Source organism: Cavia porcellus, unplaced genomic scaffold (genome assembly GCF_034190915.1).
Source record: "Cavia porcellus strain 051 isolate PalLab524CR breed Dunkin Hartley unplaced genomic scaffold, mCavPor4.1 scaffold_24, whole genome shotgun sequence".
NCBI classification, from domain to species: Eukaryota; Metazoa; Chordata; class Mammalia; order Rodentia; family Caviidae; genus Cavia; species Cavia porcellus.
The window spans coordinates 20,575,708-20,594,443 of record NW_026947507.1 but is presented as its reverse complement, the minus strand read 5'-3'; the positions used below and the strand labels follow the sequence as shown (position 1 = coordinate 20,594,443).

The 18,736-nt window shown below is 34.5% G+C and overlaps 1 protein-coding gene across 4 annotated transcripts in view; it reads right to left on the bottom strand.

The window, feature by feature from the left end:
- The window catches only part of Gpm6a (glycoprotein M6A), a 293,169-nt gene that overhangs the window by 202,421 nt on the left and 72,012 nt on the right, over positions 1 to 18,736 (bottom strand). Inside the window, exon 2 of one of the 4 annotated variants that reach the window (XM_063234735.1) lies at positions 1 to 18,736. This exon is cut by the window's left edge and continues 74,573 nt beyond it; it is cut by the window's right edge and continues 15,968 nt beyond it. The exons of the other annotated variants lie outside the window; for them this stretch is intronic. The gene's annotated coding sequence lies outside the window, so the exon portion shown is untranslated. 4 annotated transcript variants of the gene reach the window in all.

Below are 18,736 nucleotides of genomic sequence, written 5' to 3'. Positions count from 1 at the left end.
GTATCATGACTTTTTTGGTTCACCCTCATACTCAGTCCATCCAAGGCCTTGATAAGTAAGCAGAGTGGAATAATTCCCCCAATGTGGAATGCTTAGGCTGGACTTCTATCTTTTAGAGCTCTCAGATGTCTTATGATACTAGTGTACTCTGTCCACCAAAAGGCAAGGACATACATAACTAAGTTATTCAATTTTCTTCTGAAAAACACTTCTTTTTTGACTTGAGTGAAAAGTTTAATACAGGATTTAGAGGAAGCGGTAGGAAGTACAGAAAATATACTGTTTAAAAATCCTCAAAACCCCTCTCTCAGCTTGAGACCTCTAATATTTTTATGTCCTAAAAGGATTTTCAGCCTAGCTTGAAAATGCCACATAAGGTCCAGTATATTCTAATTGTGCGTTAACTATGTTTACCTGCCTTTCAGCCCACACTTCTGCGTAGGCATTCTAATTGTTAACGGTTTAAAAGGAATACCTGCATAGATCATAATGGGCCACGTATCCTGGACACCATGATTTTAACACTATTCAGTGAGTAACAGTGAAATATTTAGAATGAAAGGCTATGAGAGGGATAAGGAAATCACTCTTTAAGAAAGAATAAACTTGATAATGGGTTGAAAGTTCTGAAAATCAGGAGATATTCTGGCAGCAGGGAAATCAATTAGAAAGTTCTTACAGATAGTACAACCCAAGCTAGAATTATGACCACGAAAACGGTGACCTAAGAGAGAATACATGAAAGAGAACAAAAACCCAAGATGACTAATCACAGAAATGAAAGAAGAGTGAGTAAACTTTCTTCATCCTTTCATATTTAGATGCCACTAAAAATGACGCAGACAAATAACAAAATCAAGAAGAAAGAATACAAGATAATGAGGGAAATGATTAATTCAATTTAAGTCATGCACAGTTGGAGGTAATGCTAGCATATCAAACTCAAACTGTCAAAGAAGTGGCAAAAAATGTAATACTTAAATATGATTACATGTGTGGTGTTTTCAAAGCTAAACAAATCTATATCAAGCAGAAATAGGATGAGTTCACACTGCAAAAGAATATAAAAAGAAAAGAGAAGAGAAATAAGCTTTTGGAAATACTCCCAGTCAGGAGTAGGAAATGAAAATAAAAGAGCAAAGAAATCAAGTTTATTTTTATTAACTCCATATGGGAATTGTTAGCAAGAAGTATATTATTTAATTTGACAAGGTCGACGATTTCTTAAAGTCATTTTCAATAACATGCTTCAGTATTTATGTTGAAGTATAATAGATGATTTATATAAATAAAAATATAAAGTATATTGATTTATATAAAATTTATAGAATTGATTTATATAAAACTGCTGAGCATTAAGTGATGCATTTAGGTCTCAAAAACAATCTACCTTCAGACAAAATTATTATTCAGTTGGCATTTCGTCTCACCTCTGTTAAACCCCATTCCTCATTTTTACAATGGTGGAAATTCTCAGTTTCAGTGAGAATTAAATAAGGTGATGCAAGTAAGGAAAAAAGCATAATATTTGCCATGTTGAAACTGCTAAAGAAAATTTAGATATCATTATGCTTATTGTAAGTTAATAAAATGAAAACAGATAGAATGTTTCTCTCCTTACTGGTAAACAACATAGTTTATTGACTACTTGTTTGTATATCATTTTCTTATTTTTTGCTAAAAGTGAATGCCTCATATATGTAGGGACAAAGTGTCCTAGTGGAAGAAACAAATCGCTAGAATTCTCTCTAAAAAATTTACCAACTATGCAGCATGACTAAAATTAGAGCAGCATGTCATTGCAAATAGTGGAAAACATGTAGCTGAGTTTTTTTGTTCCAGCATCACTTCAAATTGATTCTACATTTTTGTTTTAATAACAATGTGAACTTCCAAGAAAAGCACCTACACCATAGAAAACTTTATGTCTAAAAAAGGTATTATTTCCAGCAAAGAACATAAGTCATTTGTCTTTCAACATTTTTTCCTATGCACACATATTCATGTGTTTTAACTTACAGATGGTACTATTTCCTTTACAATGCTCTACCCAAAATAGTAACCAGTACCAGACCTGTCACTTGACTATGTACAGTCAAGGTTCTTATTTCATTCAGGATAAAAATCAAAGTCATCAGAGTCCTTCCAGGAGCCCACAGTGCACTGTGTGCTCTGATAACCTTGCTTCATCAGCCCTGTCTCCCAACAGCCAACCTCAAGAGCCCACCTCAGGTGGGCACTTGGACCTTCCTGCTGCTCTTAGGATGACTGCACCTGTCAATGGCTGTGGCCTTCCTGTAGTCCTGTCCCATGGCCCATTCCTTCCTCTCCCTAAAGACTTTGCTAACGCGTCTCCAGTCTGATCACCAGTTTTACAATCATAAACCTACCATGACAGTATATTCTCTATCTTTCTCAGCTCAACTTCTTTTGTGAAGAGCATTATCACTGTGTGACACAGCATAAAAATATCTTATTGGTAGAGTGTATTTTCACTTTCCTTCTCTTTTCATAAATTTCATGAGACATACCCCAACTAATAACATCCAGAGATGAAAAAAATATTTATTCAACATTTTTGAAGAAATTTAATTAATGTGTTTTCAGTGTTAAAATACATTACTAAATGGACCTCCTAAAACTTTTATTTCTTTCTAAAAGACAAAGATAAATACAAAAAAAATAAGATCATACTAATAATGAGTGGATAAAGCCTTAAACAGAAGATACAAAATCAAGTGTTACAAGTACTAACACTAACAAATTTAAATACATTATAAATTAAAATCTTGGAAACCAAAAGGCAAATTATTAACACTTAAGCAATATCGTAACTTTTAAGGAGAGTAGAGAATGTTCTTTTTTAATTAAAAGTCAGTTTCTGTAAATCAACAAGAAAAAACCCATGTAAGAAAAACCTGTTAAAGAAAAAAAAAAAAGCATTTTACAGATAAAATAATGTAAAACTTAACAGAAGTATTCAGGGACAATCACAATTACATAAATACAAAAAAGTAAGAAAATATTATTTTTCATGTATCACAATGGTACCATCTAAGGTGTGGGGGAGAAAGAAGAAAATATACCATGTTGTTTAGCCATGTCAGTCTTTTTGTGCTGTTGTTGTCTGTGTTGGCTTTTTTGTTTGTTATTTGTTATTATGCTTTGTTTGTTCATTTTGAACGCAAATATAGGCAACCAAACCATCTACAATTGCTTTGGATATGGATTCCCTGGCCCAAAATCATAGATGGAGCAAAAAAAGATTTTGCACGTTATTACTACCATAGAAGAGAGTTTTGAAGTTATGGAACATCTTCCTTTTATGCCCCCAAAGTGATTTGTGCTTTATGGATAGTCTCTTCCCTTATAAATTCACAGACAAGGGTTTATTTGCTACCTCCAATTCTTTAGTCAAGAATACTCTGCTAAAACCATCCTTTTATAAAGTCTATTTTTTCCAACAAACATCATCACTCTGGTAAATCTACATAACAAGATTAGACTGGGTTCCCACCTTCCCACTCCTACCCTGTTAGCAGCTAGGAGATACGCCCACGGGGTAGTTCCCAGCTGAAGAAAGTTCAGAGACCACAGACAGCTCCACACATCCCTCCCTCAATCACATTTGTGCTCTTTACCTTCCTAAAGTGTAAGGACCCCTCCCCTCATTAATGCTCCATAAAAGAGCAGTGTTCGCCCCCTAGCACAGCCCCTTTCTGCATCTGAAGCCCCGACAAAGAGATTATTATGGAGTCAATATTCCAAGAAATGAAATACTAGCAATAAAGGAGAAAAGCAATGAAATGTATTGAGATAGTAAAAGAGTTCCCATAAAAAAGTAACATAACTTTAACAAGAACAAATAATTTTAAAAACTGATTAGATTTTATTTCTATCCAAGCACATTATCACAGTAGCGTGGGCAGCTAATTAGAAGCCCACCGATTCTTTTTCATTCATTCTCCCTGATATGAAATTTACAAATAGGAGGGAGAGTGTCAAAATAATCCAAGACGGAAATGTCAAAAAGTATGGGATCTTTTATGTGGGAGGAAGATTCAGTCCAAAAAGCACAAATAAAAAAGCAATGAAAAACATAATACCAAAGGGCTCAAGAAAACCCCAGTCCAAGAAGAAGAAAGCTTTCTTAAGAACGTGTCCAATATAGTGAGACAGGCAAGGTTAGGTTTGCCTGATAAATATCACTGAACAATTTTTAAGGAACTGTACACTCTTATTATATTTTTAATAATTGGATCACTTTTTGTTAGCTGTCTAATAAAATTTAAAAATTTTAAAGTTATATTTGTGAAGTATGGTGACATGTATATTTACCCTAGCAGTTGAGAGGATGAGGAAAAAAGATCACAGATTCATAGCTAGCCTGGTTTACATAATATAACCCTGTCTCTAATTAATCAAAATAAAACTATTCTCTATTCTCAAGCTTGACTGAAACAATTGTTTTAGTAATGAATTCTATCAAAACAAAACAGTGACTTACCATATTTTTCCAAATTTATAAGGACTTATCCTCACAATAAAATTTCCACTACAGCATATTATGAAAATGTAACATAAAAAGCTGACATTGAGCATGGAGGATAGAATAAAAGAAAATAGGGAAACTATGAAGAAGGATTAGTATAGTCATATGTATGAGATGTGAGTTGTCTTTAAAAATATTAAAGGAACTACAGAGATGTGAGCTGAAGCTGAGACAGGCCTGAAGGAAGGCAAATCTCTGCTTAGCTACTGGAACTGTCAGAGGACAGCAAAGGTTCACCTGAGCAAAGCACAGGTGAAAAAAGCTATAGGAAAGAAACAGGAAGAGAAAGAAACATCTTTAGGGCAAAAGAGCACTCAAAATAACACTGCAATATATACTCTGAAGGAATACATGGTACAGACAAGGCTCTTGTTCTTAACAAAAAGTTCAATGAATTCTTAAAACTGTCTTAAATCAGCTTATAATTTCCATATGAAAGTAAGTTTAGTAAAACTAACACTTGTAACTAAAGGCAGCATTCCCATAATCTACAATTTTTATTATTTATAATTATATTTATAATTTATAATTATATTTATCTTGAGAAATATACATATATCACACCTTGATACTTTTTACTCTCCTTTCCCCATCCCACCCTTTGCTCTCCCTTTTTTCCTGGATCCCTGACCCATCCCTGTTTTATTTCTTCCTATGTCTCTTTTATTTCATTCTTTAAATTATTTACAGTATGACGTTTCATATTATAAAAACTATACAATATTTAACCTTCTGTCTGATTAACTCCAATTAGTATTATGATTTTCAAGATCCATCTGTTTTCCTACAAATGAGTCAAATTTAGACTTCTGTATGGCTGAGTAATGTTGATATATATATATATATATATATATATACACATACCATATTTTCTTTATTAATTAGCATTCATGAGCATATAGGCTCCTTTTTTGATTTCTTGTTTTCAATTTTTAGTTTTCATTAGTACCTACATACATAACAATCACATTTCCCAAGAGAAGTTGGTAGATATCCTTAACATATCTTATTTCTTTTTTCATCCCTTTTGCCTTCCTTCATTTCCCCCTCTCTTTGTATCTTAATCCCCATTCCTTTTGCAAAAGGTCTATCTCCCTATTATTCATCTTTTCATTTTCTCTGTATTTAAACTTTGGCTTTCTGTGAATTGTGAATTGTGCTATTGTAAACATGGTACATGTATATCACTGTCATATAATGATTTTTATTCTTTTAAGATGATCTACAGAAATATAGCTGAATCAAATGGAATTTCTGTTTAGTTCTGAGGACTCTCCACACTGGTTTCCACTGTGGGTGGACTAGTGTACACTGTCACTAATGGTGTAGAAGGCTTCACTTTTCCCATAATCTTGTCAGCCCTTCTTGTGCTTTAGAGTTTATGAACATGAACATTCTTTCTGAAGTAAGACAGAATCTCAGCACTTTAATTAGCACCTCTATAATGCTTAAAGACAATAAGTATTTTTCATGTACTTGTTCTTAACCTAAAATTTTTAATCAAAAGATTCAAATTCGCTTTTCTGGGTTCAGTGAGAAAGCTTCACATATACTGCAATATTTTTGGTCAAAAATTAAGATTCTAATGGAATAATTGAATTATTAGAGATTTTTATTTTTATATGTTTAATGACAGCACATCATTGTATATTTCATACATATGTAATTAAAGAGAAGGAATTATTTTTATGGTTTTGATCGCATTTTTATTTATCTTTTTGTCCACAATTTCATGAGCTATTGTTATCTGCCTTATTACTTTATACCATTTTTAATCAATAAAGATAAAAGTCAGTTTTTAATTTTACATTTTCATTTCTTAAAATGAGATTTAGTACACTAAAAATTGATATAAAACTATGAAAGATAGGAAGACTATCTTTTATACTTAGCATAGGAAGAGGTATATTTACAGTACATTTAAAAAATAACAAATAATTAAAATCTGCTGTTAAGAATATTTGCCCATATTGCTGGGGATTTAGCTCAGTGGTGCAAGCATGAGGTCATAGGTTCAATCCCTGGTACCAAGAAAAAAAAAAAAAAAGAATATTTGCCCACTGCTTATAAAATAATTCCAGTCTTCATGTGGTCTTTCTTTTGGAAGTAAGGTTTTAGGAAGTCTAACCAAAAAATGGCATTCAGTTGATATATTCAAATTATGTGCATCATAAACCACGACATATAATATCCAAATAGACCTCACTCAACTATAATAACCTCCTTAAATCTAGGATTCATACTTTTAATAGGTTAAAAACCACGGAACAAACAGATTGATGGATCAAAATAAGCTTAAGGAGCACTTTTATATAAATATTTCTAACTTAAAAATAACAACTCATTTTATTTTTTTTCATTCTCAACATAACTCACATGAAAGCTATCAGTAGATTTTCCAACAGGCAAACATTATCTAAGGGTGAATGCAAAATTTGGTAGCTTTTCCCTCTGATAAGGAGATAGACCTGAGTCTGTGACTGCTAATTGTCTTCTAAATACCCATTCTCTTCTTTTATCTCAATTAAGTGAACTCCTTATCTGAATTGGATGCACTAGCAAAAGCTTGTGTTTCTCAGCCTATGACAGTGCTGGGTATGGTCACTGACTATCTCAAGGACAATGAATTGTAAGTATCACTGAACAGAACTCCAGTTCAATCTGAAATCCAGGTGTCACCACAGGAAGTTCTAGCATGAATAGTCACATAACCCCAGAAATTTTCTTATCAGTTTCAGGGTAATGAGTGTAATTTGTGAGAAAGTGCATAGGCTTTCTGGTTCAGATCTTTGTCCTTTCTTCAGACATCTATCGAAGATATAATGAATGCAGTAGTTACTCAACACAGTATCTTCTACATCTAGCCATCTTTTGTCATGATTATAAACGTTTCATTGAAGAGGTGACTTTTTAACTAATAAAGTAATTTTAACTCACCATCATATATTTTATAGGTTACAATGTGATGCTTTGATACATATATATATATATATATATATATATATATACACATGTCTTAATTACTTTTCACTCTGGTTGCTGAGACAAAATATCTGACGCCCAACATGAAAGAAGAAAAGGTTTATTTCTCACAGTTTTGGAGGTTTCAGTCCATACTTAGCAGGCTCCAAGAGGCAGGGTGGCATGGCAAGGCCACTATTCATGGCCCACTGCAAACAGCAAAGTACTAACCAGCAAAGATAGAAGCATCTTCTTGCCATAGATACATCATATCCTGGCTCCACCCTGGGCAGGTGAAACATTCACACCACCAATCAGAGCTCTAGACAATGAACCAATCACAGATGCTAGATTTAGATGCACCATAATTGCATGAGGTTTGAGAGCCACTGACATAAACCATGACAATACGATTTGGAATGATTAAATCAAATTGACACATCCATCATCTCACTTACTGATCTTTTTTTTCCTGTAGCAAGAACACTTTAAATTTTCCCATTTAAACTCACATATTTGTAATTATTTATTAGGTACAGTATTATAATTTGATAAATACATATAGTGCATAATAATCAAATCAGGGTCAATGGCACTTCATATACACAAATAGTATCAATTTTATGTATTGGGAATATTTATATTCTTTTCCTTTAAAGTATTTTGAAATGTATAAAAAGAAATGCCAGTAGGATGCTTAGAAAAGAATCTCTTACAGACTGTTAGTTAAAATGTAAATTAGTACAGCCACTAGGAAAAACAGCATGGTTCTTCAAAATACTGAAAATAGAACTCCCATAAGATTCATCTGTACATCTCCCGGATATATATTCAAAGGATATAATTTTGAAGACATACTTGCTTGCCCTTGTTTACTATACCATTATTAACAATAACTGACATATAGAATTAACCAAGATGCCCATCAATGGACAAACAGATGTCTAAAGTGTGTTATGTAACATGTCTTTAAAGGTGTCAGAGCTGAGTTCATGCCAACAGCATGTACATGGAGAGGAAGCTGTCCTTTCTCAGACGGCAAAAGATAATGGAAACAAGAACAGGAACAACTGCTGATAATAGCCACAGGGACCTCATGTGTCCAGTGTGTTGGTCAGTCGCCCATTACTGTGACAAAATACCTAGGAAAATCACCTGACGAGGAATGTTACATTTTGAAGCAGAGTTTTATAAACTCTACCTCATGGCCACTTGGTCCTTTACGCTTTGGCCTGTGGTGAAGAAGCACATCACCTGCATGGTGAAGTAGACCTGCGCACCTCTTGGTGGTCCAAAAGCAAGAGAGAGAAGACAGACAGAGGTAGAGGCAGAGGCAGAGGTAGAGATATAGAGACAGAGACAGAGACAGAGACAGAGACAGAGACAGAGACAGAGACAGAGATGAGAGAGAAAACTAGAGATGTGAGAGAGAGAGGGAGAGAGACAGAGAGAGAGAGAGAGAGAGAGAGAGAGAGAGAGAGAGAGAGCAGTCCTGATATTCTTTAGAAGACTATGCCCCATGAGCTACCTTCCTGTCACTAGGCCCCACCTGCTGAAGTTTCCAACCCTCCCCATAGCATCACAAACTCAGGCCAAAGCCTTTAGCAAGTGGGCCATTGGGGAACATTTAAGACCCAAATCATTTTTTCAAAACAAGATCATTCAAGAGTGCAGTCTCCTATTAATGTAATTAAATCCTTGATTAGCCAAAAGAGATGAATTGAAATTACTCTCAATAAAAGAATTTATTATTCCCAGGAAAATCATCAAGATAGTTTTTGTTTTGTTTTGTTTTTAGGGGTTTTGTTGTTGCTGTTTTTGTTGTTGTTATCAGTTTTTGGTAACATACAAAAAGCATTAGCTGCGAAGGTAAAAAACTCTTAAAATGTTATACTATTCAAGTAGTTTTTGGTAAAGCTTTTGACATGAGAATCAAAATATGCTATTTAAAACAGATGCAGGATGAATCAATCTATTAACTACATTTTGTGGTTTACCAGTGGGCCTTTCTTATCCATTAATTTTCAATTTTGTGGTTCCTCACAATAATTCAGGCTGAATTAAAGTATAACTCTAAGCTCTATTGCTTTATAAAATGTTATTTGTCACGCTTGATATTTTATCACAAAATGTCTAAAATAATCCCTAAATACTATATGAAAAATGATTACTATATCCATAAGTATCCTAAATAAAGTTCTTAAGGTCTACATGAATATCTTGGAGAATTAAACTGTAAATTATGTTTAATTCTGAGATAAGTGTCCCAGTTGAGATTTACTGGTTGTTTTTTGTGAAAATTATTCAGTAATATTAATTGCTAGATTAAATACAAACTGCAAAACATTCAGGATATGTAGGCACATAGTTCATCAGCATGACTTTTTATCAAGTTATACAATTAAATGAAAATCATTTTAAATCAGTTTTTGTAATATACAACTATGACTAATTAATTTTTGAAAAACAAAGAATGAAATGCCCAAATAGATTATAAACTCATTTGGTTAATTAGTTAGGCATTGTATTAAGGACTTTAGCTTGCTTTCATGGCTTCATAGATGGCCTTCAAAACTAATCAGAAAATTTTTGTTTAGATGTAGGCAGAAGAATTTCAATATTTAAATCAAATCATTGTAAGGAGTAATCATTCCACAGCCTATCATAAAGTCAAGGACCACTGTTCTCAATAAAAAAGAAGAAAGACTAAGTATTCTAAAACTGGTTAAGTGGTATGAAATAGCGGACCAAGGAATTCCTTAAAAATTAAGAGGAAGTCTCAGTTTTGTTTATGTAGTGAGTTTTTGAAAATTGGAAATATAGTTTACTATAGGAGCAAAGAATGGCTTGGGTTTCACATTTCAGAATATATTGAAGTTCTAAACATGATCTATTGTCTTCATAGCTCTACTAGACTTTTTACCTTTGCTTTTGTAATGAGACTTTGCACTGATTCACTGGAGTATTCCAAATTTCCTAGTAGCCGGTAAAAAGAAAATAATTCCCACTTTATTGGCCTTCGACAGATGATTCAGAAGGTCTTGCTATGATCACTATTCTTTGATATTGGGGTTTAGATCTATATTATCTTCCAGGATTAATGTGCAGCTTGTATAAGACAAAGCATGAAAACCTGATACAATAGATACTCAACATTAGTTTCCTTCCCACCTGATGCAAGTAATAAGCCAATTTCCAAATGTCCTGTGTGTCTGGCAGTAGTCTTCTGGAGTACTCTGATATCAGAGGTAGTCCACATCTATATGGTGCTTTTACCTCTTCCAAACATGTACGCGGAAGATCCTTTTAGACACCATGACAAGATCTTAGCCCAGCTCATAGAGATTTCAAGATCCTAAGATACTGGCTAACAATTGACTTATTCTTACATACTTAAGCAAAGATACCATGGTTCCCAGAGGATACCAGCCTTACCTCTGCTCTGAGGCTCAGACAAAAAAGAAAGTAATAATAACAATAAATGAATAAAAAATAAGTAAATATTGAACACATTAAAAAATTCTAAGGAATAATAAAATAAAATAAAGGCAAGTTTAATAAAATAAAAAAAAGGCAAGTCAGGGAATCTAATTTTAATATCTCCACATGGGTGCAAACAGCTGAGTTGATTCGCCTTCTGCTAGAACCAATCCAGATTTTGAATAAAGATCATTGCATTAAGGGTATATTTTTTTCAAATCTACATAATGTAAAATGTAATTACATAATAAAAAGCTCTCTTAACTTTTCTTTGTCTCTTTTCTTCATTTAACTGATCAACAGATACTTTAGTAGTCATAAATTAAATAGTGTAGCACAGTAAATTAACATTGTCTTACTATTTAACTAGTACATCTTTCCTCTCATCTCTACATCAGTGTCAGTGAACTAAATTACAATCCACAATTGTTATTCATTAAGGATATTACAGTAATAATATGAGCTCATATATACTATTACTCATGTAACAATTTACTCATAAGTATTTTTCAACTAAAACAAATGGTGAATCTTTAATAAGATCTATGCTGAGTTTAAATATATTCTACACACTTTCTCAAAAGCTGTCTCTGTAGTCCCTGACATTTGGTAGTATGAATATATATATATATATATATATATATATATATATATATATATGCATATACATAGAGAGAAAGAGATTTTGGTAGATTATTTTAAAAAAGAAAGACATCTATAAGAAGCAGTTAAATTTATTTTCTTGAATGATTTGAATTTAAAAATCTAATTTATATATTCAAACAAAACTTTTAATTCATTCTGCTAAAATAGAAGCAGATAAAATATAGCCACTATATTGTAAATACAGTAAAAATTCATGATTAATTAAAAATTATTTACTTCTTTTATGATAATATCAACACAAATTGTGCTGGAGCACAACTTTAGAAATAAACGTGATTGAGATGAATTATCATTCATAATTGCATCCATACTAAGTTGCTAGTTTCGATATTATACTAAAACTAAATGTAGCCAACAAAATTATATTTGTATATCTGAGTCTTAATATTTTTTTCTAAATTTTTAAAAACATACTTTCAAATGTTTCAATGAACAGAATTCCCAAGGTGCTAGATTTTGATGTTTTCAGTCAATAGCAATTACTGAAAACAAGATAAAATAGAGAAACATAGAAAAGAACAAGGAAAAATTCAGTAAATTGAAAAAACAGACCATTAAAACTTTAAAAATTAATTATAATTTATGTGTGTTTAGGCCTATGTTGCCTTATGGGAAATATCTTTTTAGCTGTTGTCTCATTTTTTACCAGATAATGTAGTCTTCCATGTTAAATTAAAATTAATTTGAGATGACATATAATTTAAATTTGATAAAACACTCAAAATTCAATTTTGACAAAACTGACTTTATATAAGTAATTATACATGAAAATTACCCTGAATCAAGGCATAAAAACAATACTTGTGAAAGGTAGTATTTCTACTGGAATACTTATTATTTTACAATCTGAAAATTTTTGAAGACTGTCAGTAATTTAGCAAAGCATTTTCTGGGCTATGGGAACCTCAGCATGTGTAGATAAAAATTTTGACAATTAAATATATTAGTTTATAAAGAAATGTCAGCTGAAGGAGTACATTTTTAAATTTAATGATGATATAAAAACTAAGAATTATCTTTGAAACACTGAAAATATGAGCATATTTAGTTAACTATTTAATAGTTTATTGTTAAACTATTAGTAACAGTATTTGAGTAAGAAAATAGATATCTGTGCTGTTAATGAAATGACATTATATTACTATGAAATATTATTACAAAATATTTATGATAATATTTACTAGCCAGATGTGATGGACAATGTCTGCAACCCCAACACTCTCAGATGCCGAGGCAGGAGGATTTTAAAGTTTTATTCCATCCTCAACAACATAGTAAATTAGTAAGATCCTGCCCAAAATAAAGACCTGGGAATGTAGTTCAGTGTGATGACCTTGAGTATCAAAACATGATTTCATTTCATACTTTCATTATTTACATTTTTGTTGTTTTTATAATCTACATGTGTATGCACATATGATTTATAGTGTACACTTTTTACTTATGACTAAATAAAATTATTTTACTGTGCGAAGTGGCAGATCAATCATACATGCAGGGCTGGAGCAAGGCCAGCCCCAAGGATAAGGGATATCTGAGGTGAGCCAGGTGGACAGGCTATTCCAGCCCTGAGAACCCAAGGTGCCCAAGGTGAGCGAGGTGAACAAGTTGCTAGGTGGAGGGGTTTCACCTGACATCAAATGGGTGAGCGTATGGATAAATGTGCTTCAGTCATTGGCAGCTCTTTTTCCACCATGATAGAAGGCTCTGCCTTACCTCAATTTTCTGCATTTTCACTCTTGCTTTCATTTCTTTATGATCCTCCCCCTGACGGTTTCTCAAGAGCTATGCTGGATGTAATAAGGTGGTACCTAAACAGGGACCCAGGATGTGAGGAAACTCATCATTTAGCAGGTGAGGGACCATCTCTAGTTGTGTGCATAAAAGGGAGAGATATCATCCATATTGATCCCATCAATGCCCATCTATTGATCCCAGAGCAGCATTAATATCATCAATATTGATCCCACTGATATCATCAATATTGACCCCATCATCAGGTGTAAAACATGGAGCAACAGATGTATATAGAAATGGTTGCTCTAGCACTGATCCCATATTCACCTCTTTTTTGTGAATCTAAATCAGAAAATATTGTGTTAGTTACTTTTTACTCATCGCTGAGACAAAATACATGATGCCCAAAGTTGGAAAACCAAAGGTTTATTTCTTACAGTTTTTGGAGGTTTCAGTCCATACTCAGTTGGCTCCAAGGCAGGGTGGCATGGCTGGGCCGCAATTCATGGCAGCTACAAACAGCAAGGCAAAAACCAGCCAGAGAGAGAGACACTCCTTCTTCCAGCCAATACACTGTATGCTGGCTCCACCCCTAGGTGGATGTAGCACTGACACCATCAATCCAAGCACTAGACAATGAACCAATCACAAATGCACAATGCAAATGCATGAGGCCTGGGGGAGACCAACATAAACAATGATAAATATCTTGATGATTATATGGCTGGTGAGATGATTATAGAGGATTTGGCGTGGAGCCCTGTCTTAAAATAGGCTCTGAGCAGAAAATTGATTAGTGGAGCCACTTTTACTTTGGGTTTGATAGAGTTTATAGGACAACAGAGTACGGCTCCAAATGACTAAGAAGGAATAGTTAAATCATGTTTAAGTCTAGGGCAGTATTTATTTTGAAAGGGAAATTTTTTGAGTTATGTGCAAATCTGGCCACTCACAATGCTGCTCACATGCCATTATAAAAGACAATGTTAACCAGAGAAGGTGCCTTTGATGCCCCAAATAATCAATTTGCTTTTGTTCTTTCTCTTTCTTGTAGGCTATTAATGAATAGCTTGAATGATAGCTGTAGCTGTGGCAGCCCCGTGAACATAAGAGGGAGTTCATATACAAGTATGTGAACAAATTAAAATAACTGCCAGACAGACTTGAAGGGAACTTCCTTCAAAGAGTGAGACATTCTGTTACCTAACTTCCAAATAACAGAGTCCTGATGCTAGAGTCCTGATGAACATTTTCAGGATTTTGCAGCCTATTTATTGCAGGCTAGTAGGAGGATTGTCAATAAAACAGAGGTCGGAAAGTTAGCTATTCAACAGCTGGCCTTTGAAAATGCAAATAAGTAGTGTAAAGAGGTTTTATGAGCCAATAAGAAACAAGCTATGCTAACTGAAATTACTTGAATTTGCAGACATTGGTCCCTCTTATGTTCAGGGGGGCTGCCACAGCTACATTTATCCTTCAAGCTATCAATGGATAGCCTACAAGAAAGAGAAAGACCAAGGTTACTTGTTTCAGCTGTGGGTACAGGGGACATTTTGCCCAAAATTGCTCTGCCACACCTGTAGGTGTAGCACATCCATTATCTGTTCCTTCCTTAAAAAAAAAAAAAAAAAATCCTATTATCTGTCCAAATGCAGATGAGGATATCATTGGAAAAATGAATGCAGATCCAACCTATTCTGGGAAATGGGACCTGAGCTGGTCCTTCCAAATAGTAGGGGTGCTTTCCCTAATTCCCTCCAAATACCACTCTCCATTTCCAAGCATGTTTATGAAAAATAGTGAAAGCTTGAACCTCAGTCCCTCCTCCAGATTCATAGTGACTGCTGAAATAAGTCTCCAAGCCATTCTTACTGGAGTCTGTGGACCTTTGCCCCAAGGAACAGTGGGACTACTGTTAGACTGCAGCACTCACTTTAAAAGGTCAGCAGGTTTTGTCTGATGCCACTGATGCTGCTTATACAGTAGAGATCAAAGTTATGGTTCAAACTGTTCAACAACAATGGCTGTGGCAATTTTCGTGCTCTAGTCAATTCACATTGGCTACCTTCCCTGGTGCTACTGATTGTCATTATCCTCCAAATAAAATAATTCAATTGGCTTCCCCCATATCTTTTGTCTCCCCTTCAAAAATAAGCTTGGTTGCCATTAAGGGAAGTGTCTCTGTTTTCACAGATGGGTATTCTTCGAGCAGGGAGGTTATGTAATGGCCTAATCGTCACAAATACAGGGTACAGGTTTTTTCTTCTGCACAAAAGACTGAATTACAGGCTGTTACATGGGCCTTGCAAGATCATTCATCTGCTCCCAATAATCTCTTTTTAGGTAGCACTTGTCTGCAGCATGGTGAGCCACAATGAAGCTGCCCCTATACACACTGGCCCAGAAGATCCTTTTCACTTATTTCATGTTCTCCAAAATGTCATTTGGTCATGGAATGATAAAACATGTCCCCTGTTTTATCAGCCATTTACATTCTCATTCCCAATTTCTAGGGCCCCTGATTTAGAGAACTGCTACAATAGACAGATTGCTGGCTACTGTCACTATTACTCCCTCAGATGCCATTCAAGAAGCTTCTAACTCCCTTGACACCTTCCATCAAAACACTTCTACCTGATGCAAATAATTCCTTTCAATCCAGGCACAGGCTCCACAAATTGTTAATCAATGCTCCTCATGCATAATACATTTTTCCTCACTCCCTATTGGGGTTATTCCCCTGGGGTTACACCATAATCATCTCCAGCAAATGGATGTCATTCACATTCCTGTGCTTGGCCCTCTTAGCTGGGTCCATGTTTCAGCGAATACGTCCTCTGGATTTAATTTTGCCTCCACCTACATTGGTGAAGTAGCTAAACATGTCACTGGATGTTGGTGAGCACTTAAAACTGACAGTGGTCCAGTTCATACAAGTACTGCCTTCCAAACATTTTATAAAACGTTTCACAGTTCTTTTACACAGGAATTGCTTATAACACTCAGGGTCAAGGAATTGTTGAATATCCTCACCACATGCTGAAAATTCAACTATAAAAGCAAACACAGGGATCCTACCCCACAAAATTCACTCCTCATAATAGACTTCACTTCAACTTTTTAAATCCTACTAGGGATGGGACTACAGAAGCAGAATGACAATTTAATCAGGTAAAGGAGAGAAGGTAAGGGTCCTTTGGAAAGATCTTCATACTGGCCAATGGAAGGGAGCCAGTCCAGTACTCACACAGGGCAACGGATATGCTTCCATTTTTCTAGAAAATGCTAAACATCCTATCTGGGTCCCAGAATGTGCTGTCTGGCTGCATCATAGACCCAGGTCCAGAGAAGAAACTGGTTCCACCTTTCAAGAAGCTTATGCCTCAGTCTGGTGACAGTAATGCCTCAGGGACCATGCCACAGCTGGTAGACAAGAATGGGGCTACTAAACCCAACCTGGGGCCAGTTACAGGAACTGATCCAAGATACCCAGGAGATGGTAATTAAAAAATGGGAATCAAAGATCTAAGTAGGTGATAGAGTGCATGGAGACAACTGAGCTGAAAGCTACTTGAAGAAAGGAACACAAAAATGACAATATTCTTAAGACAAAATAAATACAAAAAATATACATTGATTATACAAAAAGGACTTTGTTCCTTCCACATTCTTCTTGTAAGAGATCTCTGCCAATTGACCTACAAAAAATTCTGACTAGTCTATTTATAATTACAAATTTTAAAATGGTAAAATAATTATTATAATTAAATTTGGCCAAAAATTCTTCTTCTTAGGTTGCCAGCTGATCAAAACGATGTCAAAATTGGTTTTCCCAAAGGTCATCAGAAATTATTAAGGGAACTAAATGGGGACCCTTTAAGAATGGGGAATTAGTGATTAGGGAGAAAGGAGCAGTTGCCTGGGAAAATCATATTACAGCTTTTGTTCACTACTGTGAGACCCCAATGATCTCTACAGCCTTATGGGAGGTACTCCAACAAATGTTATCAAAAACATATTATTGTGCTACGTTTACATTTGTCATCATCAAAAGGTTAGGTTTTCTTGAAATGAGACAATAAGATTTTCTAATTTAAAAATGCCTTGGTACAAAACTAAATTAAGAAAAAAGTTTTATTTAGTTATAACAATTATTAATCTTGTAGTGTATTAAATATATTCATGCATGTAGATGTTCAGATCTTCCAAAATGTAAAACAGGGATTGTTTGTAGTGACAGATTTTTTTCTTTCAGATTCAACCTCTGCCATTAACAAAACCTTATGTCATATATATGCTATGTATGTGCCTCTATACTTAGAGATGCCTAGATAGTAAGCAGTCCATACAATGTCACAAATTTCTTCAAAGACTCCATTAAAGGTCAACAAGTTAGGTAAAAATTTCCCACATACTAGATGGAGACATTGACTAAAAAGTCTATTCTATACCAAGTGGAGAATTTAAATGTTACAAAAATGTCATCATAATTCTCATGTCCACCCCCGTGTATGGCCATTATGTATAGTTTTTGATTTCAAGGGTTTTTTTTTTTTTCTGTGTAAAACTATGTAACTGTTAACATTCTACAGCAATTCAACTACTAGAATATCCATGATTGCGAGAAAATGACAGTTCTATCTTTGTGGCCCAAAGTGTTTGATATTCAGATAAAATTATAATACCAAGCTCACTGCTCTCATTACAATGTAATATCATTAACCTCTTTTGGATATTAAATGACTGAGGCTTGGAGGCCAGACACTAGAAAGACAGATGGGCTAAGAGGACAGTCAATGTTTTGGCCCAGGCCCTCTGAGATCAGCAAGGACCCAGAACATAAAATAACTTATGCTGCCACATTCTATAACTCGGTGAGTCCCCAATCTTGTGACCAAGGACACTGCTGAATCACAGGGGATGGAGACTAATGGTGCATTGTGTGCTGGAGGAGAGTTTCTTAAGGTTTCACAGAAAATAACTTAGTGAAGCAATGGCCATGCCTCATACAGACAGCTAATATTGATAGGAGAACTGAGAGAGACTATATATGGCTCCAAGGTAAATACTGAGGAGATTTAACTGGCCTTGAAAGATAGCAAAAAATCAACATGTCCCACTTTAACTTGGTCTTGAACACCCAACAGAAAAGTATAACCACGAGATGTATGAATCAATGCCATGGTAATATGCTAGCTATAAAAGAACCTCATCACTAATCCTTTCTGACAATTTCCAACTACACTGGTAACTGACTGTTTTTACAGGTTTATATGCTATTTAAGGTTAAATTGCTGAATGAAGGGACCTAAAATCTTTTAATTTTAGCCTAACTTAGTA